This window comes from Pholcus phalangioides, unplaced genomic scaffold (assembly GCF_987345545.1).
Source record: "Pholcus phalangioides strain wild (caught in Gottingen) unplaced genomic scaffold, Ppha-v1.0 ptg000017l_1, whole genome shotgun sequence".
Lineage (NCBI taxonomy): Eukaryota > Metazoa > Arthropoda > Arachnida > Araneae > Pholcidae > Pholcus > Pholcus phalangioides.
The window spans coordinates 44,535,641-44,557,050 of NW_028301610.1; the positions used below are offsets into that span (position 1 = coordinate 44,535,641).

The following is a 21,410-nucleotide window of genomic DNA, read 5'->3' on the forward strand; positions in this document are numbered from 1 at the left end:
AGACAAATGTTTCGAACCAAACGTAGAAAGACCTTAAAATTGCTAGGAAAGGTAAGAGAAATCAACTTCTGTACATAAAAATATACTTTATATATGTTTCTACTCGCCTATACTGTATGATATGATGGAAATTAGACGATTTTTTTTTTTTAGATTTTTGAGAGTTTTGAATAAATTTCAGTTTTGTCTTTAAAACTATTTCTTCGACCTAGAGTAGTTTGGTATGTAAGAAATCATCATCATTTTGATTTGTATCAATTTTTTTGGACTCATAAATAATTCCTTTTTTGGAATTATAAATATCAAATTTATTGATTTAAGTATCAAATATTATGGAACTATTTTTGGTATAATTAAAGGAACGGATTAGTATTGTTTTAGAACTTTTTTGGAATGTATTAATTTTCCGGAATGATAAGTATAGGCCTTCCATTTTCTTTAAATTAAATTTTCTGAAATGACAGTGTCAATTTTTCTGGAAATAAGTACGTACTTTTTCTTAAATAAAAGGTATCATTTATTAGAATAATAAGTACCAATTTTTTTGGGCGATAAAAAGAATGTTTTTGGATGATAAGTATCAATTTTGTTTTGAAATCAGGGTAGATATAAACGTTGAAAATTTGCTTACCGAAATTTGCTGCGTATGTCATACGTACGATGTTTAACATAGCCGCAAATGTCCATTTTCTATTTTGAGAAAAACATCATCGCCTAAGTCCAGTGATGGGCAAACTTTTTTAAAAGCGGGCCAAAAAACTGAAAGAAAAACTTTTTGTGGGCCGTACCTATTTGGACATTAATTCATAATTGGTATTTCTACGCTTATAGAAATGAAGTGGCGGGATGTGTAATATACTCAAGCCTTGGCTCTTGCTACCTTGACAATTAAGGTACCGTTTAATTTGTCTTAATAAGGGATATTCATAGATATCAATTCAGTCTATTTTTGCTTGCAAACGGGGGCAAAATACTTAGACATCATGAATTTTCACTCAAATTTATCTTATATTTGGGTTTTAATTTTAGTACAGGAGCAGAACTAATAAGCAATTTTTCGAAATCTGAATCACAACTTTAAAGTCAACAAAAAGTTACCCACTTTACCCTTCCAGAAAATAAAATTATCTCATTGAATTTGGGCAACAAATTTCGAAAAACAAAGAAATTCCTCGCGTTTTTCACAAGTATAGGTATACTCTACAAAAAAAAGAACACACACATAAATATAAGCCGCTTTCTAGGGTAACTAATCATCACTTTTGGACACGTAGGAACGTGATTTATTTAATTCGCTGGTAATAGATTCTTTTCATCTTTAATAATACATTAGAACATAGTTAATTTTCTTCTTCCAATTAAATTTCACTCACGCGTGAAGCGTATTTATGTGCGGAATACACTATTACGTCAAGATCGGTGTTATCCAATTACTCAAGTAGTTCTTTTTACCAGGAGGACAAGTTGGAATGATGGCGCTAACCCAAAGAACAAATCTAATTCCCAATCAGCGCACGAACTTATCTAATGAATGAACACGCGTAGACATTTCCCGATAATTCCATGGACACGACGAGGAGAAGAAGAACACAAGAAATTTCTGTGATTGGCTAATAGCAGTGTCTTACATTCGGGAATTTAACATCACCGCTAAAAGAAAAAAAAAATGAGGTAAAATTAAAAAAAAAGAAACGAAACCTTAAAACCATTTATCATAGTTAGCAGTCCAGCTATCTTTGGTATCCAAGAGCCCTCTCAAACTCGATTCGTGTAGTGATGATCTCCATGGCTATCTACTTCGATACCAGCTGTACCACGAATTGCCACGAGAGAAATGCTGGAATTGTATACACGGAAAATCGAAAGCGGTGGTCAGTTAAAGGATATACTGGACACGCCCATTCCATGTACAAGTCTTGTTCAAGTTACTGAGCCATAAAACTTTTTTTTTCTTATCTTATGGTGCTGAAATGAGCAGTCAAACTATTCGAAGTATCGGTTGATAACAAGATCAGCCTGAAAGGTTAAATGAAACGTGACGTTGCATGGGAATTTCTAGATAGTAAGCCTACCATCGTTTAAGAAAAAAATATATGCGTCGTAACCATAAATACAGTTTCACTTTATAATAACGTCACTCCAGTGAATTAAATTATAAAATTTGCCAAAAGAGAGTCCAAAAGCGGGCAAATTTTATAATTTAAAGTGGGACTTACGAAGAGTGACGCTATAAGTGAGTAAAAATTGAATTCCAGTGTGGTCTGATTACAAGACATTCAAGTGCGTGTAAAAGGTGTTCCATTTAAAAATGTAAAATACCCGAAAGGAATATAAATTCTATGGTTCATTTTAAATTTCAAGTAAAATATGAAAAATTTATTTGTTCTGGTCTAGTTGGACGCCCCGAAAAGGAATTATTAGGGAAGTGCAAAAATTAAATTTTTTTATAGGGTCCCGAATAAAAAATTTTTAAAGATTTTTGTCACAGAAAAAAAAGATTTACGGGGATCAATATTGACTGCAAATTCGTCGAGATATCCGTGATTGAAATCCTTGTTTTTTGCCAATTTTTATGAGCTGAAATAGTTGTCTCAATGTATTCGAAAAAACGTGAAAGTAGTAAAAATCAAAGATTTCAATCAGCAGTAGGTCTATCTCAGCGAATTTTCACTCAATTGTTACTGGATAAAACTCCTTCTGTATGATAGATCAAGACGCAAATTTTACCAAGTGACAATTTTTGATAGGGGAGTATGACATTTGATTTTCCCTTATGATTATTCTTGTGAGGGTCAAACATCTCACAGCGAATATTCGCCTGTTTCAGCTGATAATTTTTCATATTTTACATGAATTTTAAAATTGTAGAACCTATATTCCTTTCTGACGCTTCTAAGAAACACTCTGTGTGCCTAAAAGTATTTCATGCGTTACCATTTATTTGCAATAATTACTATTTTACAGTTTGACAACATCAAATTAAATGAAAAAAACGTACCTCTTATCGATTCCGAAGTGATCATTTTTTTTGTTTCTCAACAAATTGATTGTTGGATCTCACAGATAGAGTTGCTGTATTCTTCGTAGTGCATCCGAGCAGTAGGTACAAGTCACAAAAAGGTTCGAATTTATGCCAAAAAAACCTAAAACGTATAATAAAAATGTCGCATTTATCTGTGCAAAAACTAATTAAAGAAGATAGTAATTTTCTATGAAAAATCATTTGTTATAGAATACAATCTTTAAACGTTTGTGAACGCCGCAACAGCCTATCTCTAGGTAAAAGTAAATTTCCACTAAATACGGGGTGATTCTAAATTCATGGAACAAACTTTAAGAGGTGATATAAGATTCCTAAAAAACATTTTTGATCATAGTACCTGTGGGTCGAATCACAATAGAAAAAGCGGTAGAGAGTATTTTTAGAGAGTGCACAAAACAGCGCTTCACCAAAAGTAAATATCATATTTTTCTGACGGATTTGCTGCAATAAGTGCAATCAACCAAGTGATTGATAGCACATATCGTAGCAAATCCGTTGGAAAAATATGATATTTACTTTTGGTGAAGTGCTGTTGAGCACTGTCTAAAGTCCTCTAACTCCCTCCACCACCTTCGCTATTGCGATTCGACCACACATTCTAGGATCAAAAAGGCTTGTTTAGATGTCTTGTGTCTTAATCACCTCTTAAAGTTTGTCCCATGAATTTAGAATCACTCTGTAGATTTGATATTAACAGAAAGTTGAAATTTCAGACATAATCAATAAAAAACTTAATCGTCTACTAAATTGGCTCTTATTAAACGTGTTTTCGAATCGTATATCTAACTAAAATAGCAAAGCAATCTAGATAAATGATCTCAAACAGAAACGCTCGTCTGTTGGAATCTTCTTTCGTTTTAATTCCTTTTTTTTTTCCAAAGAGGGAGAGATCATCTAAGAAATCCGTTATCAGTACAAAAATATTTCGAATCAGAAAACAAAGTAAATGTTTGGGCAACGATCAAAAAAAGGTTTGATCCTAAAAACCTCAGAAAGCGTTTTCATCGCCGTTGTCGAAGAGAGCAGTAAAATATCTTTCATCGTAATTCAGTAGCGGAGTCGAGTAAATCGTGAAAAATGCATCGGAGACATTGCCGGGGCATTTGTTATGTTAATACTTCAGTGTAGGAGTGTAAGACACCTCCTGATTGTGATCGATGGCCTGAGCAAAGCCTGCTGGAAAAAGGCACCAGCAAAAGTAAAGCCTAGATTAAGTCTGTTGAATGGAAGTGAAGAAGACACGGAAGCACTCGGGTTGATACCATGGACTATATATCACGCAAAGTTTTGATAGGGAAGATTTAACGGGAATCGACAGTGACTGCAAGGCATGGGGGAGTTTCAAAGTGTCTGGCCTATCAGACCATTTGTCTTAATTGACAAGTTATTCCGGGGATCGAGAATTTAGACCATGGCTATTGATCGACGAAGCATTTCCTAGATTGCATCAACCATACGAGGGAATAATCCACCGTAGAAAAGGGTTCTGCGGATTATTTTCGCATACTTTAAAAAAATACCCCGTCCCTCTTTTCATATTCACTGTAAACGCTTCTCGTTTGTTAAATATTTGGATTTGGATTTAACCAATAAAGTCTGGTATACGATAAATTAACCCTTGAATACTCAATTTTTTCTCTTTTTTTGGAGCTGATAATTTTTTTCATAGCTATTGACATGTACTGGAAGCCGGAAAAATCATTAAAAAAATCTATTTCGAATTGTGTTGCTTATATACGGCCTTATCGAAGAAGTACAAAACCTCAAAAATCGCACTAAAATAAATGTGTTGAAATAATATTTTATACACATTCCAAATATATAACTACCTTCTTTGTGATTCAAACTATATTAAGAAAAAAATTCGGATTGCAAACTTTTTCGGGAGTTATCAGGTATGGCCTGAGAAAAATCAATTTTTCCGAGGACCCATGGTGCTCTTAAGACAGCCCTGACTATAAGAAAGAAAATTCGGGTTGCAAACTTGAAGGTTAGAAAAATGCAAACAAAACATCTCAACAAATTAGCGAAATCACAGCCACGCCTTCTCTGCAGCAAAGAGATGTTGGCGTTAATTGGGACATCTACCAGCATTTTTAAAATATAAAATGGAAAGAATATGACCTCACCTTACTCGTAAAGGTGATTCTGAATTTTTACCTTCAAACTATCGGCATCAATGAACGTTTAAAGAACCCTTTGCACATATGCATAGCTATGTATTTAACCACTTGGCTCCCAGGACGTACGCAGCGTACGCCCTCTCATTTAGATATTGAGTGACCAGGACGTACGCCCCTTACGTCGTTCCTTCGGTAGTAATGCCTGAGTATTTAAACCGGATTAGTCGGTGGTATGAAACTCGAATAACATTGCCCTGGTCGGGAGGTCAGTAATGACCTTGATTCTAAACCTGCGAAATAAAGCCTGGGTATCAAGGGGTTAAGGGTTAATGATAAATTCTATTTTTCGAGTATAAAAAAAGTGATATCAAGAATCCATGCAAAACATTTTTAACAATTTTTTGTAAACTACGAAAACACTAAAAGTTCAAAAAATTCCTAAAATACGATATTTCAAGCATTCTGTGAGGTAAGCCCACGACCTATTCAAATCAGCGCATAAATATTCAATATATTTTTCTTTCATAAGCACAGTTATTGTTATTGCAGGGCAATGATTTCTATTGTCAAAAAAAAAAAAGTCTATGTAACAATTCCAGCAGGAAGTTAACGGATGCTGGGAATGCTCAAAAACAATACATAATGATAAGTTGTAACAAATATCCATTTTGTAGAGATGTCTTCCTGCCATCGGCGTATGAATGGTGCAATGAAAATGACTGCGTTTCACGCTCTTTAGTAAGTCTTGTCATGTAAAGGAAGACATCTCGCAGTTTTTTTGGGGTTTTTTTTACGATACGAAGACAAGCGCCGACATGCAGAACAAATGATAGGTCTCGTACCGACATAACCTTGCAATCTCCGAACATAAAACCATGTGAGAGTGACGCGTTTAATCACTGCGTCTGAAGGGAATTCGGATCTTGATTCGTGCCACGAATCGACGTACTGCTCATATCGAAAGTCATCGAATCGAATATTTCTTAACTGAAACTTATTCGAGTTTAACTGGAAATTTATTCATGCGATATAACCGGAAGCGTGATCTAAAACAGTGTATAATTTGAAGGCATTCGAGTATGATAAAAAGAAATATACCATGCTATAAAACATAGAAATATATATTTTCGGACAAAGTCAGAGCACATGCAAAATGTAGAGGTGCTCTCTCGAGAAAAGAATCCAAACACAGTAATCGCAGGCAGTATCACGCTTTTCCTTGGCACCCGGGTATGACTAACGAATTGTTATGTTACGATCAATGAGAGCGGTTTTTGACGAAAAAATTTTTTTTTTCTGTCATGAATTGTAACAGAATTTTATTGTAATAATTTTAACATATACTTATAAACTATACCAACATTTTCATTGTAATGACCATTACAGCAATTTAGTCCTCTCGATTGTCTGGTTTTGAATTTAAATTTTGTGTTTCTCTTGTAATAAACAGCCAATTATTGTTCTTAAAAACTATGCATCAATACAAATAAAAATACAAGGCCACAACAGGTAAAATATGGCTGAAAAAAGAAGCTTATAACAAATATATGTAGATGTCATATATTTGTAAAATACATCAACTCAATTAAAAGTGCAATTATAAAACTAAAAACTACATATACATGATAAAATATAATACACTGCGCATAAAAAATATTTATTGTTGTCTAAGGCCGGTATTACACTGTAAAAGTTTGATAAAATTCCTTTTATAAAACTTGCAAAATCTAACCAATAAGGTTATTGGTTACATTCTAGAAAATGCAACCGGTGACCTTGTTGGCTGCATTTTTCAAGTTTTATAAAAGGACTTTTACAAAACTTTTATAGCGTAATACCGGCCTTATTTAAATATGGAGAGATACCCGGAGGTAAGGCTATTTCATTCTATTCTATTTTAAGCCATTTATTTACAACTAGGGCTGGTCCGATTAATCGATCAATCGTTAATCGCAGTTAAACATTTTAATTGAGTTAATCGACTCGATCAACTCGATTAAACTTCGATTAAAGTGTGCAGAAAAAGTTTGAAATTTAGCTCGATTTATTTGACGAAACAAATTTTTGATGTCTTAAATTATGACTATTTAATTAAATATTAAAAAGAAAATACCCAGACCGGTGATCCTAGTTGCATTTTATCATTTTTGTCGCACCACGACCATTTTTTAGAGACTGGGACCAACAATTTATTGCCGATTCCGAACAGCAGCCTTTTTCCATACTCACCGAGAGGGTGGTGCGCTAACCCCTCGACGTGGGACTCCTCGCGATAGTAATCTTTTTATGTGGTCATGTCGCTGTTTCTGTTGTGTACCACTGTGTCAGGAAAGTTTCTGACGAGGACGAACCGGGTATCGAACTCGTGGCACCTTTGGTACTGTAGGCGAGTATCTTAGCCGAATCGACCTGGTCTACCACGTCCGATCCTATTTGCATCCGAAATAACAACACCACTCAAACTTCTTTGTGGAACTCGACTGTTGACACCTTTCCAATCAGAGAATTCCCCGTTCACCATAATCCGTCGTGACCTATCTCTTAACCACTTGTTCCCTTACATGAAATTTGGGAACCTTTGCTACCACATATGATTTTAAAAATAACATATATAGGCCTATATATTTTATTCTTTCATCATGCTAAAAAGTGTGAGAAATCTCATCATTAAAGTTAAAAATACAAAATATAACGCCACAACAGGCAAATTTAACTTGCTGGAAAAAAATAAGATGCTAAAATTTAAATAAGAACTTTAAATATCTATTTACCACCAACTACAACAAATCGCCTTGCCTCTGTTTACAAATTAAATCATATTAAATACCAATCAAGTGGACCTAATATAATATAGGCCTACTTGTAATGTGTCGGACATGCCCATTGTAGTTAAAAATCAAAAAATTATATCCTCAGCTTAATTTAAATTCAGGGTCAATCATGAAATGTTAAATTTAATTTTGAATTGTCAAAAAACTGAATAATATTTAATCAAATTTTTCTATTGAAAATTTTGATATTTGGATTAGTATTTAAAATCATATCGTGAATATGAATACACATATTTTTTTTTTTAAATCAATACAAAAATATTGATAAAAATTTAATTTGAACCTAAATTTTACTTGAAATTTTATTCAAAAAAAGAATAAAACATGAATGTTTATTGTTTAATGGTGAATAAAAACGAATGTGTGCTTGAGAGAGGGGGAAAAAAAACTCATTACATACTGCATCGAGAAAGTTACGTGAAATGTCATTCATTAATTTCAAAAAAAAAAAAAATATCGTTATGATTACAAACATTAAAAAAAAAAAAAAAATTAAAACGAAGGCAAAAGCTCGGATGAATTTCCAACTTTTCCAAAAAAGAAAGCAAAAAATAGAAACTCTCAGCTCATACCACGAAATAAAGATTAACAGAAGCATGAAAGTAGCAAAGAATTTATTCGGAAAAGCCTTCTTTCTTTTCTCTCTCTTCAGGAAAAAAAAAAAAAAATTCAGTTTTTTCTTTTTTCGTTTAAAAGTGGAAAAAAGTAAATGAGGAAGAAAGCTAGAGAGGAGAGAAATGGAACGATTTATTAGAATGTTACGGACGTATGTCTCTCTTTGGATTTTGTCAATACACTCACATGTACGGGGAAACCCTCTAAAACCTGACACTACATCTTCATTTATTTTTATTACCCTCATCTATTACACAACGCGACAATTTAAGAGGTGTTTCTCCGACTCTGACAGGTATTAAAGCACTAGAACACGCGAAAAGATAAAAAGTTGTTGTTTTTTTTTTTTTTCATTTTTACTTAGTTTTACTCTTTCTCTTTGGCCGATTTTGCTCCCTAATTTAAACGAGCATTTGAGGAAGAACTCTGTAAGTATTCCTTCTCTGAAACACAAAATAAAAAAAAAACCAATCCTAAAATTTAGAGTGAGAATATTTTTTTTTTAATGTAAATCCTTGAAAGTTCAAAAAAGAAGTGTTTTTTTTTTTTTATCCCCATTCAGAATCAAACTAGTGTCGAAGTTTTATTTATATATTTTTTTTTTTTACCATGTTTAAGATCTTTCTATAGCTGTACATATTTTTCCATGATCTAAACTTACGACGGTCAAAAAATGAATAAAATATATTTCCTATATTTTTACTTTTTTTTCAAAAGTTTTACTTGAAGTTATCGGGAATGAATATTTGAATTTATATTGGCAATTCATTTCTAGAAGTAAAAATTTCTGATTCAAGATTAGAATAGTGAAAAAAGTGTTAGGTATGTGATATTCGACAGTTTGTGCGAGGAATGTTCCGTTTATGCGCTTTTAGTTCTACAGATTATGGGTTTTTTTTACAATAGCATGAATATCCAACGTTATTATAAACTATTCCAAGCTCGTTCGAGTTGAAATTTACTACTACTAAACCACACACATGTACATCGTCCATATTCCTCTGCGGAATCTCTAACGAATTGGTATATGCGGGAATGTGTGTGTACGTGTAGTGAAACCTGACGTAAAGTTTGTTTCTGTGTAATGCTTGTTATGTGTAGTGCTGCCATCTGTCACCAGTTTTTCTAACTATGAGTGAAGTGTAATGATTGAATAATTAATCGTTGTAGGCCTGTTGCTCTCCGTGGCGAGACTTTTTAATGGGGAGATCGGCTTGCATTTGCGCCTCGAGGTTGGGAACCACAGGAAACCAACTTCAGCCGACCACCATCATGGCGACGGTGGGGTTCGAACCCGGATCCTCGCGATGCGAGTCCGTCATTATGACCACTCGACCACTATAGCGGCAGTTGAAATTTACTGAGTAAGAAAACTTTTGTAGTTCGATTATCTTCAAATAAGATGAATCAAAATTTCATACTAGTATAATATAAGTTAGTTTTTCGTAAACTCAGTAGGGATAGCGAATAAGATTCTTAATTATTTTGTATGCCTTCATGAAGTCTATCTATCAAGTTTCTCATTCCCAAGAAAAGAATTGAATTACTAAATTGCATATTTATGAAATAGCCATTGAAATATTAATGGGAAATCCAAATCGAAATTCAATGCATTCAAAAAATAAATAAAATTGGGAAAAAATCTCGGATATTTAAAATATGAAAAAAACACGGATATGATCTTAGTTTGGTCCCGACCACAAAATTCCAATAACTGATGTCCATGAGAATCTTATATATCAATTCAAATTCAAGTAGGCCTACGAATGTTGTAGCATTACAAGTCGATATTGTAACAATAAACAGTATTTGTCCCGAAAAGTTAAACTTGAAATTCCAATAACCAAAATACTGAACTCAAAAAAAAAAAATCTTAAAAATGTAAAAAACGGATACATACAAATTTGAAACCTATAATAATGTAAAGTATTCCCATAAATCAAATAATTGATTTTTCTAAATGATATCATTAAAACTACTGTATTAATAACTCTAAAATTTCTTCACTGTAAAACAAAAAAGTATCAGAATTCAATCAAAAATGATGATAAATGCTTTAAAAAAAATCAAATATCAGGTTTCTTCAAGTTTTTCTGATTATTGTTTCTCATGAAAAGGAAGAGAAATTGGATTTTCTAGAAAAATAAATAAAATATAAATCTATCTCTTAGTATATAAAACTTTAACAGGTACCATTTTCTTTAATCAGAAAAAATCTAAAACACGTAGAATCGATTGGCTTGGAGGTGAAAGTGGTAAAAAACAGTAAAAATGATGAGGGGGGAAAGGGTAAAAAATGAATTCGGGAGGGAGAAAAACAAGATAATATATTCAGTACCTACCGATAGCGGTGAAATGCTTTCTAAAAACGATAAGTCAGTAATGAATGCTAAAGCGCAACGCTTTGGATCGTAAAACTTCTGTTAAATAGATATTAGTCTTAAAAAGTGGAAAAATGTATGTGGAATATATACGCATACATACACTGCGGAAATTCGCGTGGATGATAGAAAATTAAATAACTTCAGCGCAGAAATAATAAATACGTTCGAAAACTGATAGCAGGAGCATTTTCTGATGTTCCGTAATAAAAATAAATAATTTATTTAAGTAATACAAAAATAGCTGAATTATTATTTTTTTTTACTTAATTTTTGGCAGCGATGAATGAAATCGATTGCTTTCTCGTATTAGGGATTATTTATTTAACTTGGAATATATGCATGATTTTTATCGATTACTTATGTTCCGTTGAAATGACTACAGTAGACCTTTCTGAATGTTAGGACCAAGAAAATGTCTGAAACAATTTTACGGGCCACCTGTGTCCCGTATTGCGGGACATTCCTGTATAACTTTGGTTTTTCATAGTTTTTTTATACATTTGTCCCGTTATTTCATTTAAATTTTCGAATTTACTAAAGTGCTGAATACACATTGTTTTAAAAAAAATAGCATGTAAATTATATTAAGATAATTAAGACAAAAAATATAGATATTCATTTCACATATTTGACAGGGGTTCGACGTTTTTTCCGCAGTTTTCCAGCAATTTTAATAAAAATTAGCGATTGTGCGCTACTTCCGTAGCCCCCCCCCCCGTATTTTACTCTAATAAGATCCAATTTTACCGTATTTTTCTCAATGAAATATGGTCATCAGAACATTTAAATAGTTTTTCGTGAAATAAATTATGTTTACTATGATTTGTAGCAGGCCCATATTTCCCCACTCTTCAGCAATTTTATATAGAAGCACTGTAATTAGAAAATTCCATTTTAGGCTATAAATTGCATTTTTTCGCAAAAAATCCCGCATTTACGATCGTAATTTCCCTCGGTGATTTACAGTGAACGTAAATATGAAGGTATATCTTTTTAATTGAACCCATATGGATATTACTAATATCAATTACAAGGGTTGAATAATTTTTCATTCAATGAGAATTAAATTATCAAATCTGCCTGCGGACCACTCATGAAATCATCGCGGATCACCTCTGGTCCGCGGACCATAGGTTGAGAAACGCTGCAGTAGATGAATCCTGAAATTGGTCGATGCTAGTTTTGATAAAAATTTCATCATTTATAAACTTATGAAATTCTCTAAAGAATCACAGAAAATATAAATAACTCGGTCATAACGGCATCAAAGATTCCCCGGAATTTTGTCGTCTTATGTAATACAAACGAGGATGATATTTTTCAAGACTTAAAAATAAAAGCAGAGACAATAACACACACTGTATACCAAGTTGTTGTTTCAGCATGATTAGGGGAGACCATATTCGATCGAAAAAAAAATACGGGAATTTGGGATCATAAATACTGAACATCGTCATTTCTCGCCAAAAATGTTGCAAATGTCGGCGAATTCCACCAAACACAGTATTGTTTATACAGTGGATCATCCCGCTTATAACGTATTTTAAAAACCGTCTTAAAAACATTGTAAGCGAGAAAACGCTTCAAACGGGAAATCTTAGTGAGATTTTGTTGAATTGGGACCAAAAAGATAGGTCGTAGGCCTACTAAGCGGGAAAAAATTCCAAGTGGGAACTTTATAAGCGGAATCGACTGTAAATAACTCTTGGCGAGAAATGCAGTGCTGCAGTAAGTCTGCAGTAAAATAAAATGTACTTCACGAAAATATGTCAGATGAATATTTATATGTAGTAATCATATAGTAGTCATTGTTATGACTTCGATCATAACAAATTATGATCGAAGTCCTCCTTCCATCATCTCTGATTCCAGTAGCCTAAAAGTTATTAATTAAAGTTATCTTCGTTGAAAAAAAAACGAGACATTTTTCTGACAAATATCTGGCAAAATTACCAAAAAGGACGGGAATGTCCAGTATACGGGTCACGTCAATGAATAAGTAGAAGCGTCAAAAACATGTAATAAATTTCTTTTTTAAACGTAATGTAATGAGCTCCAATTCTAGAAATTTCTTGGGAAAAATATCATAAAAACGCAAACGAAAGCGACAAAAAATGCGTCCATATATCCGATGCGTTTCTTTTCGACATTATAAGCAAGGTTCATTAACATTATTCTCCACTGAATCAGCCCGGACCACCAATTATCGATGTTAAAGCCAAAGTGTCATTACAATCGAGGTCACGATAACAGACTTTAAATGTATGTTAACAAACTCTTGCATTTTTCTTCGTTGATAATATCTCCGAGTAAAGTCGATGCAACAAAAAAAACAAGTAAATTAATGAAATAAGAGCAAAAAAGTGAATTAGTTTAATATCCATTTAGTTTCCCGAAAAAATTCTCGAACTTCATCAAAAGAATGTTATCTCAAGAAAGTTCTTTATTTGCAAAAGAAAAAAAGATAAGGGGTGGGGATGGGGGGGGGGGTGGCAGAGAACCACTCCATGTCATTTTGAGAAATATTTTTCAATTTTCGGCTGCAGATGTTGAAAAATGATGTAATGACTGTTTTGACATGCGTGCTGACGCCAGGAGGACTGACTGCCTTCCGTTCACAACACACCAACAGCCAATGTCTATCAAAGGAAAAGATCAGAACTTCTTTCTAAGTCACGCAGCCCCTTCTTGAAATATATATTTTTTTTCCTTTTCAATCTTCATATTTTTTTGCCTCTTACGTCTGCATGTGTTGGCATCTGCTAAAAGATTAGAACGTACTCCTGCTGGATCTGTCCCATGAACTACTTCAGACAGAAAAGAAAATGCTCTTGGAAAAAGTCCCACAAAAACTCTATATAACTCGAAATTCATAACCTTTCTCTTTCCATCAAGGACGATTATATATTTCAACTAGTTGTTACCAGCGGCTTCACTCGCGTGGATTTGGTAATCTGAAAATTCTTCCTTCTAAACCCTTTAGGGGTTTAATTTTGAAAAATCCCTTTTTAGTGAATCTATATTATAAATAAAACTACTAAAAAAAATTTCAGATTTATAGCTTTAGAGTTTCTCAATATGAACTTTGAACCCCACCCCCTTAAGACCCCTTTAGGGGTTTAATTTTGAAAAATCCCTTCTTAGTGAGTCTACATTATAAAGTAAAACTACTGACCAAATTTCATATTTATAGTTTCAGCGGTTATGGCTCCAGCGATGATGGATCGGTTAGTCTCAGTATATCTATAGATTAATACAATCCAATAATATGATGTTTATCTTATTTATTAATTTCTTTTTTCTTTTTGTCATTCGAATAGGACTGAAAGCCGAATTGCTTCAAAATGTATGATCAGTTTTGGTTGGTCAGTCTAGGATTGAATTTAAACCTTGTTTCGAAGCAGGTCTATTATTTTTCTTTCTTATGTCCATCTTTACTTTATCTGTTAATGTAGCTACCTAATAAAATTCTTATTATTTTATCTTTACTTAATATATTTAAATTTAAAATCTATTTTGATTATACATTGTGATTGCTTATGGAGGCTCTTTGCCGCAAAAATAATGGAGAACCATTGATCCTAGAAGCATACTTTCAGTTAGAAAAATTATACAAATAACGTGTGACCCAAGATACGTCATTCATACGTCTTTTTATTTGGTCATCCCGAACTAAAAACATCGAATAAGAGAAAAATTTTGCCCTCTCTTTCCTGAGGTCACCAAAAAAAAATCAACGTTTTTAAGTGCAATATTTTCTTAGATATTTGGATTCGAAAATCGCTGAAAATGAGGGTAAAGAGGCATAGAATGAGCTTCTTCGTTAAAGCTTATATCAGCGACTTTGAATCCAAATACTCTGTAGCTCAACGAATATTGCACTTAGAAACATGGGATTTGTTTTTTTTGTTGGCCTCAGGAGAGACAGGGCAACAATTTACTTTTATGCGGTTCAGGGTTACCAAATAAAAATTAATTATTTTTGTTTCAATAACTATACATTCCCTTGCAATTTGAATGACATATCTGAACACGTTATTTGGGTGCTTTTTGTAATTGGAGGTATGCCTCTAGGATCAATGATTCACCAGTAATTTGCGGCAAAGGGACTTGAGCGTTCACCCTGTACATATTTGTGTGTATTTTTTTTAATTCGGTTGATTATTATATTATTAATTTTATTGTTCTGTGATGCATACATTTTTATGTTTTACCTTGTTGTAATTGGATTTGTAGTTTGGTGTATAGTCAATCCCACTTAGAACGTTTTCCCGCTTAGTACGACTTATTTTTTAGTGATCTGAACTACAACTAATTCTCATAACAATTTCCTGTTTAAAGCATGTTAGCACTTACAAGATGTTTCCATGGAGATTTTTTCAAAAACGTTGTAAGCGGGGTAGAAAAATACCGTATTTAAATAAATAAATTCCTCAAATATTTGTGCACTAAAACTACTAAAGTGTTTGTTAAATACGTGTTGTGGTTACTACGAGTAACGCAATAATATGAATTCCATTCGTAAGTTGCCTATACATTATGGGTATTTTTCATTTTAATTTTCTTATCAGAAACTATTACTGTATTCATATGAACTTTATCAGAAATTATTGAAACATGCCAATTATTTGGATAACATCGCTCAAATTAAAGAATTTTTGTTATCAAAAAGTTTATTTACCTTTTTTCAGTGCAATTAATAGTTATTTTATTGTTTGTTTATATTTACTGTGCATTTATACGGCACCACTAAAAGATAAACCATTGAAAGATTCATCGTGAGATACTTTACATTTCATAACAATTTTTTTCTGCAACAACTTTGTCACACAATTGCAATATTGTACAGTATTAAATTCATGTATTAGAAATATATATTATTATTGCGACCAATTAAGATTTTCGAAATAAAATTTCAAATATCCTTTTTTGAATTTTCAGGAAATTTTATTCAGATTAATATCATGCCATAATTTGACATGGTAATTTAATTTGAATAAATTTCTTGAAACTTTGAAAACGTTTTTTTTTTTTCTCCGTAACTAGGCAGGTGCAACAGGTGCACCCGCACAGGGCCCACTTTTAAGGGGGACCCAGAATGGGCCTAAATGGACTCAAAAATGGGCCAGAAGTGGCACTAAATTCAAATTCTTGCACAGGGCACAGGAATGGCTATCTACGGCTCTGACTGCAGATATCTAACATAAGTTTAGAAGGGAAAAAAAAATCAGTCATAACTTTGCCATTTGCAATCTTGCAATCTTATGTCATATTCATGTGTTCAAAACATTATTATTGCGACCGCTATTTTCTTTTTTTTTCTTGCTTTTTGTTTTCCTCTTTTGATGTTGCCTTGAAATTATGTAGGTATTTGTAATGTAAAATACTTATTTTATTACACATATTATATTACACTTTACTATTGTACTTACTTTATTATTATACTTACTTTATTATAACCTACTTATTTGTAACGTAGTTATCTGTAAAAATTCTGGGGCTAAAAACTAAACGAATAAATTATAATTACTGTAATTATTGTTCCGGCCAACTAAGAATGTAAATGAAATTTCAAGTTTACGTTTCAAAGATTCAAAAAATTTATTTGAATTGAGTTTCTTAGGCTTTGAAAACGTGTTTAGTAGATTCTTGACGTTTAAATTCATTTTCTTCAATTTTGTGATGCTAACAATTATGTTGTTGTATGATGCCCTACAATAATATAGGTTGATAAACGTTTAAAACTCATTTCTCATTACTGCGAATTTAAATTTTTTATGATCTCTTGGCAAATGATTGAAAAATGCTTATAAAATTTTATCTTAATTAGTGAGTAGTGTGAGTAGTGAGAATTAAATGATAATTAGAAGTGCGTGCTTAATAGAAGAAATGTATTATTTAACTCATAAGATATTTATCACTCCTCTGACAGTAATGAATATCTTTGAGGCAGATAGAAAATGACAAGTCGTTTCTAAATTTTTAAATTCTCATATTCCCCTGATGAAATGAAAAAAAATATATTGTGCCAAAAAACCGCAATTTTAGAATTGTTTCCACCGTTTTCTGAATAATATTATAGGCCTTTTGACTGGATATAAAGTAGGATATTATGTCAGAAAATTAGCTGTACGTTAATTAGGTAATTAAATGATAATTAAAAAGCATGTATCAGATGTTATTTAACTCATTGAATATTTATCACTCTTTAATAATATTCAGTGATGAATATCTTAATGAGGGAGATAGAAAACATTGAAACAATTTGTTTTCAAATTTTTAAATTCTCATATTCCCTGATGAAATGAAAAAAAAAAAATTATTACCAAAAACAAACAAAAAAAACCCACAATTTTAGAATTTATAAAGAAATTATTCTAATTCACTGTTGTCTGCATAAGATTCAATGGGTATTATTCGACTGGACATAAATTATGATTATTATGTCAGAAAAGGAGTTGCAACTGCAATTCAGTTTTGAATACGTTAAACTAAAATTCGTTATGATAACCAGTATGAATAAAAAATGAGAAAGTGTGGATATGTAATTTTAACTACTTTATCCCATTGAAAATGATTTCATATCGATACAAAAGAGATTTAACTGATTAATAATTTCATTAGAAATATGTAGAGAAATGCGTAGCTTCTTTTTGACTGCCTGATGATTTTTAGATTTTGTGATTTGTAATAAAGACTAGGCTATGTTTATGCCTACATATCTGTGATCATTAAATAGTCGGAAATTGCTTTAGGGTGAGGGGTGATTAAATTTGAATTGCAGGGTGGGACTTAAACTCATAGTCGGCCCTACTGCGAACTCATTTACATGATTCCATGCGTAATAGATCTCTAGCCCCCCTCTTGCCCTGGGTAGTTGGCCTTGATAATAGTGAATCTGCATAAGTCAACTAAATGTTATCGAATGTACTGAATAAAATGGAAAATTCGATGTGTGATTAATTAATTAAAAGAATTAAAAGAACTGTGATATGAAACATGACCAAAGCTATATACTGGTACATTTTTTCCTCATTTCTTTTGGTTTATGTACAGAGGTTATTAACTAGTTAGTAATTGATTAGTAGCCTAATTGGTTAGTAATTAGCTAGTTAGTTAGAATGCAAATGCTATAGTATAAAATATTCTTTAGAAAAAATTAAAACTTAAATTTTTACAGGTAAATTCTCCATTTCTAAGATTGGTCGAAAGTCATATTGTCAATATTTTTAACTATCAAGTTCTATTAATTCGACACACACACATACACAGTATGGTTTTAGTAGGCTACTGAATTTGTTTTTGTGAAAATTAAAGTAAAAACATATGCATATATATATTTATTTATATTTATACTCTTTTGACAAAATTATTTTTATTATGAATATTATTATCAATCATACTAAACAGGTACAAGATACTTGGATGCAAAATTTGATTCCTCTTATTGAATGATTGCAGAAAAGAAGCTAAATTTATGAAAGAAATTATTTAAAAATGTATATATTGCTTTACTTATTATTGATTGCCATCAAAAGTTCTGTAATAATTAAATGCAAAAATAAAAATGTTAAGACTAATCATGATCTTGTATGTGATACTAAAATTTATCAAATTTTATTTCGAATAAGTGTGTGTTTATTCCTATCAAAAATACGATGATAATAAATTCTTGAGGCCTAATTGATAGATATTTAGATCATTTTTGTAATTATAATGAAAACGGCTATGGAAAGATGATTCAGTTCTGCGTATTTATACATATTATTATGACAAAAAAAATTGGTTTTATGTATTCATTTATTATCATTAATAAAAAATTGAAAATGTCTCTCCATGACTTTGAATGTGATTTTTCTAGCTACAACAAGTTCATGTCATTAAAATGGCCTACATACTGAAATTATGCGTTACGATCATACATATTATATATTTTGTAAGAAACACTGATTTCAATTAATATTTCAATTGAAAATAAAACCAAAATAATAGCATATTTTATACGTGATATGTATTTTGAACTAATAATAATTTGGAAGTACCATGTATTTCTTTAACTATTGTTTCAACTTCAATCAAACATAAAATACATCTTTTAGGAAAAACTGGTTTATAATTAATATTTCAATTGATAATAAAATCGAAAAAATAACATATTTAGTGCGTCATATTACAGTCTAATAATAATTGTGAAAATGCCATATATTTACTTCGCACTATTTTTCACGAGAACTCGGAATTTAAGCCGATTTATCCGATAAATAAAAATTATTTCATATAGTTAAGTTAAATATAATTTTCATAAATGAATAATCTGCTTTTTTTTCATGAGTTTTCAGCAAACGTCAAATAAACAAAAATATTTCAACGAATTTTTCAATGGCATTCACAATAACTGATACCGTGTATCAAACAAATCGATAACTATATATAAAATTTTTAAATTATTCACAAATATATATTGTAGGAAAAACTGGTTTTAATTAATATTTCAATCTAAAATAAATTCGAAATAATATATTTTGTGCGTTGTAATTTGAGACTGAAAAATACCATAAATTTACTTTGCACTATTTTCTAAAAATTCTCGGAAATTACACCAATCTATGCCATAAATAGATATCATTTCACGCAACTAATATTAAATATAATTTCCACCAAATTACTATTATGATTGAATTTTCAGAAAACGTCATATATAATAAAATATTTCAACGAACTTTTCGATGGTGCAAGCATTCACAACAACCCGAGTCCGTGTACCAAACAAAATCGATAACTAATTTTCAAATAATTCGTAAATATAATGAATCGAAATATGAATAGAGACGAATGTATATGCGTTTATATAAATCATATTCAATACAACTCTGATATTTTTATACGCCGCCATCTTGTTTAGACGCGTCAACGGGCGGAACTGCAGAAATGAGCTTGGTTGCGTTATAACATTTTTTTTTTTTTGAACACATCGGTTTTAGATCGGAATGACAGGTTTTTGTTCCTTAAAGGATCAAGTGCTAGCAGTTGGATTAATGCTGTTTGCATGAATCAAACATGTTTTTTTTTTGAAAAAAAAATATAATATAGACTTACTTGAAAAGTTTTTTCGATTTTTTTAGAGCTTTTTCTTCTCTTCCGGCTGAAGGCGATCCTCCTGTAGTCGTATTTTTCTTGTGTTCCTCGCATCTGATTGGCTCAGAGCACTTTTTGCTTTGATTCGTCAGCTTTACAAAATCAATAATAAACTAGTCAGACCACCTGGACCACTGTTGAGGTGGAAAAGGCTTCCCTCTGTTGTTATTATTATACCCAGTGTTGAGAGAGAGTCCCTCCCTCCCGATTCCCTCTTTTTTCGCGTTTGTACCTCTTTCGTGATGGTTCAGGTAAACTTTATTCAACCTTAATTATTCAGAAGAAAAGATCATTGTGTCCCCGGAAAGGAAGAAAATAATGATAACGTTCCAGAGAACTCATTTTCGAAATAATTATTTCACACATCATCAGCGTTTTTATTTTGTTTTGTTTTTCTTCTATTCTAAATTTTTTTCGCGTTTTCTTCTGTTTTTTTTGTCATTATTGTAATTTTTTTTTAAAGAAATGATGCTTATTAATATTTGAATAATTTTCATCAATTTTTTTTTCCTATTTTATTTCTACAGTGGATGAGATTTTTATAATAATTATGATACAGGAAGGTTTTCTTTTTCTTTTTTTTTTAATTGATAAAAAAAATGGAAATGGAAATGTTTTAATAAAAAAATAAAATAATCTCAAGATATATTTTCCATAAAAATTTTATAATTCTTTCGAATTACTGAACACTTATTTTTTTATCTGTGGTTTGGGACTAAAATTCCAAATAAGATATGTGAATAGGCCTATTAAAATTCAGAATCAATATTAGTTAATTTAACTGATAATTAATTATATCTTTTGAAATATGAATTTTAAAGCTATTTCATAAAATACCTGGATAATTGAGAAATTCATTTATATCCGGCAGTTTTTAATATAGAAGAGACAAAAAATATTTACTCGACTAATTATTTTAACTATTCTTTCTACCCTGAATAGTGAAGAAATTCTAGCCACCTAGCAAGCGGTGAAGTTAACGCACCAACATTTTATCTGACAGGCCAGATTTGAATCCCAAAAAACTAGCCTAGAAGTGTTTAGATTAAATTTTAAGTTCAATTATATCCAATGAATGAGAAAATTACTGAGCTAGAAAACCAGCTAACGGAAATCTGGATAACTTTCCGGAACTCATTTTCGGAATACTTAATTACAGTATTTCACACATCATCATTTTTAATTTGTTTTGTTTTTCTCCTATTGTAAATTTTTCACGTTTTCTTCGGTTTTTGTCATTATTATTTTTTTTAAGAAATGATGCTTATTAACATTTGGA

At 31.5% G+C, this 21,410-nt stretch overlaps 1 long non-coding RNA gene across 1 annotated transcript in view; it reads right to left on the reverse strand.

Moving 5' to 3' along the window:
- LOC149073500 (uncharacterized) overlaps positions 1-20,213 on the reverse strand; it is a 105,561-nt gene extending 85,348 nt beyond the window's left edge. The window contains exons 1-2 of the long non-coding RNA XR_016194359.1: positions 20,093-20,213; positions 2,999-3,143 (exon numbers count right to left, since the gene is read on the reverse strand). This is a non-coding gene — a long non-coding RNA (uncharacterized LOC149073500). The remainder of the gene's footprint in view (positions 1-2,998; positions 3,144-20,092) is intronic.
- Between the last annotated feature and the right edge of the window lie 1,197 nt (positions 20,214-21,410).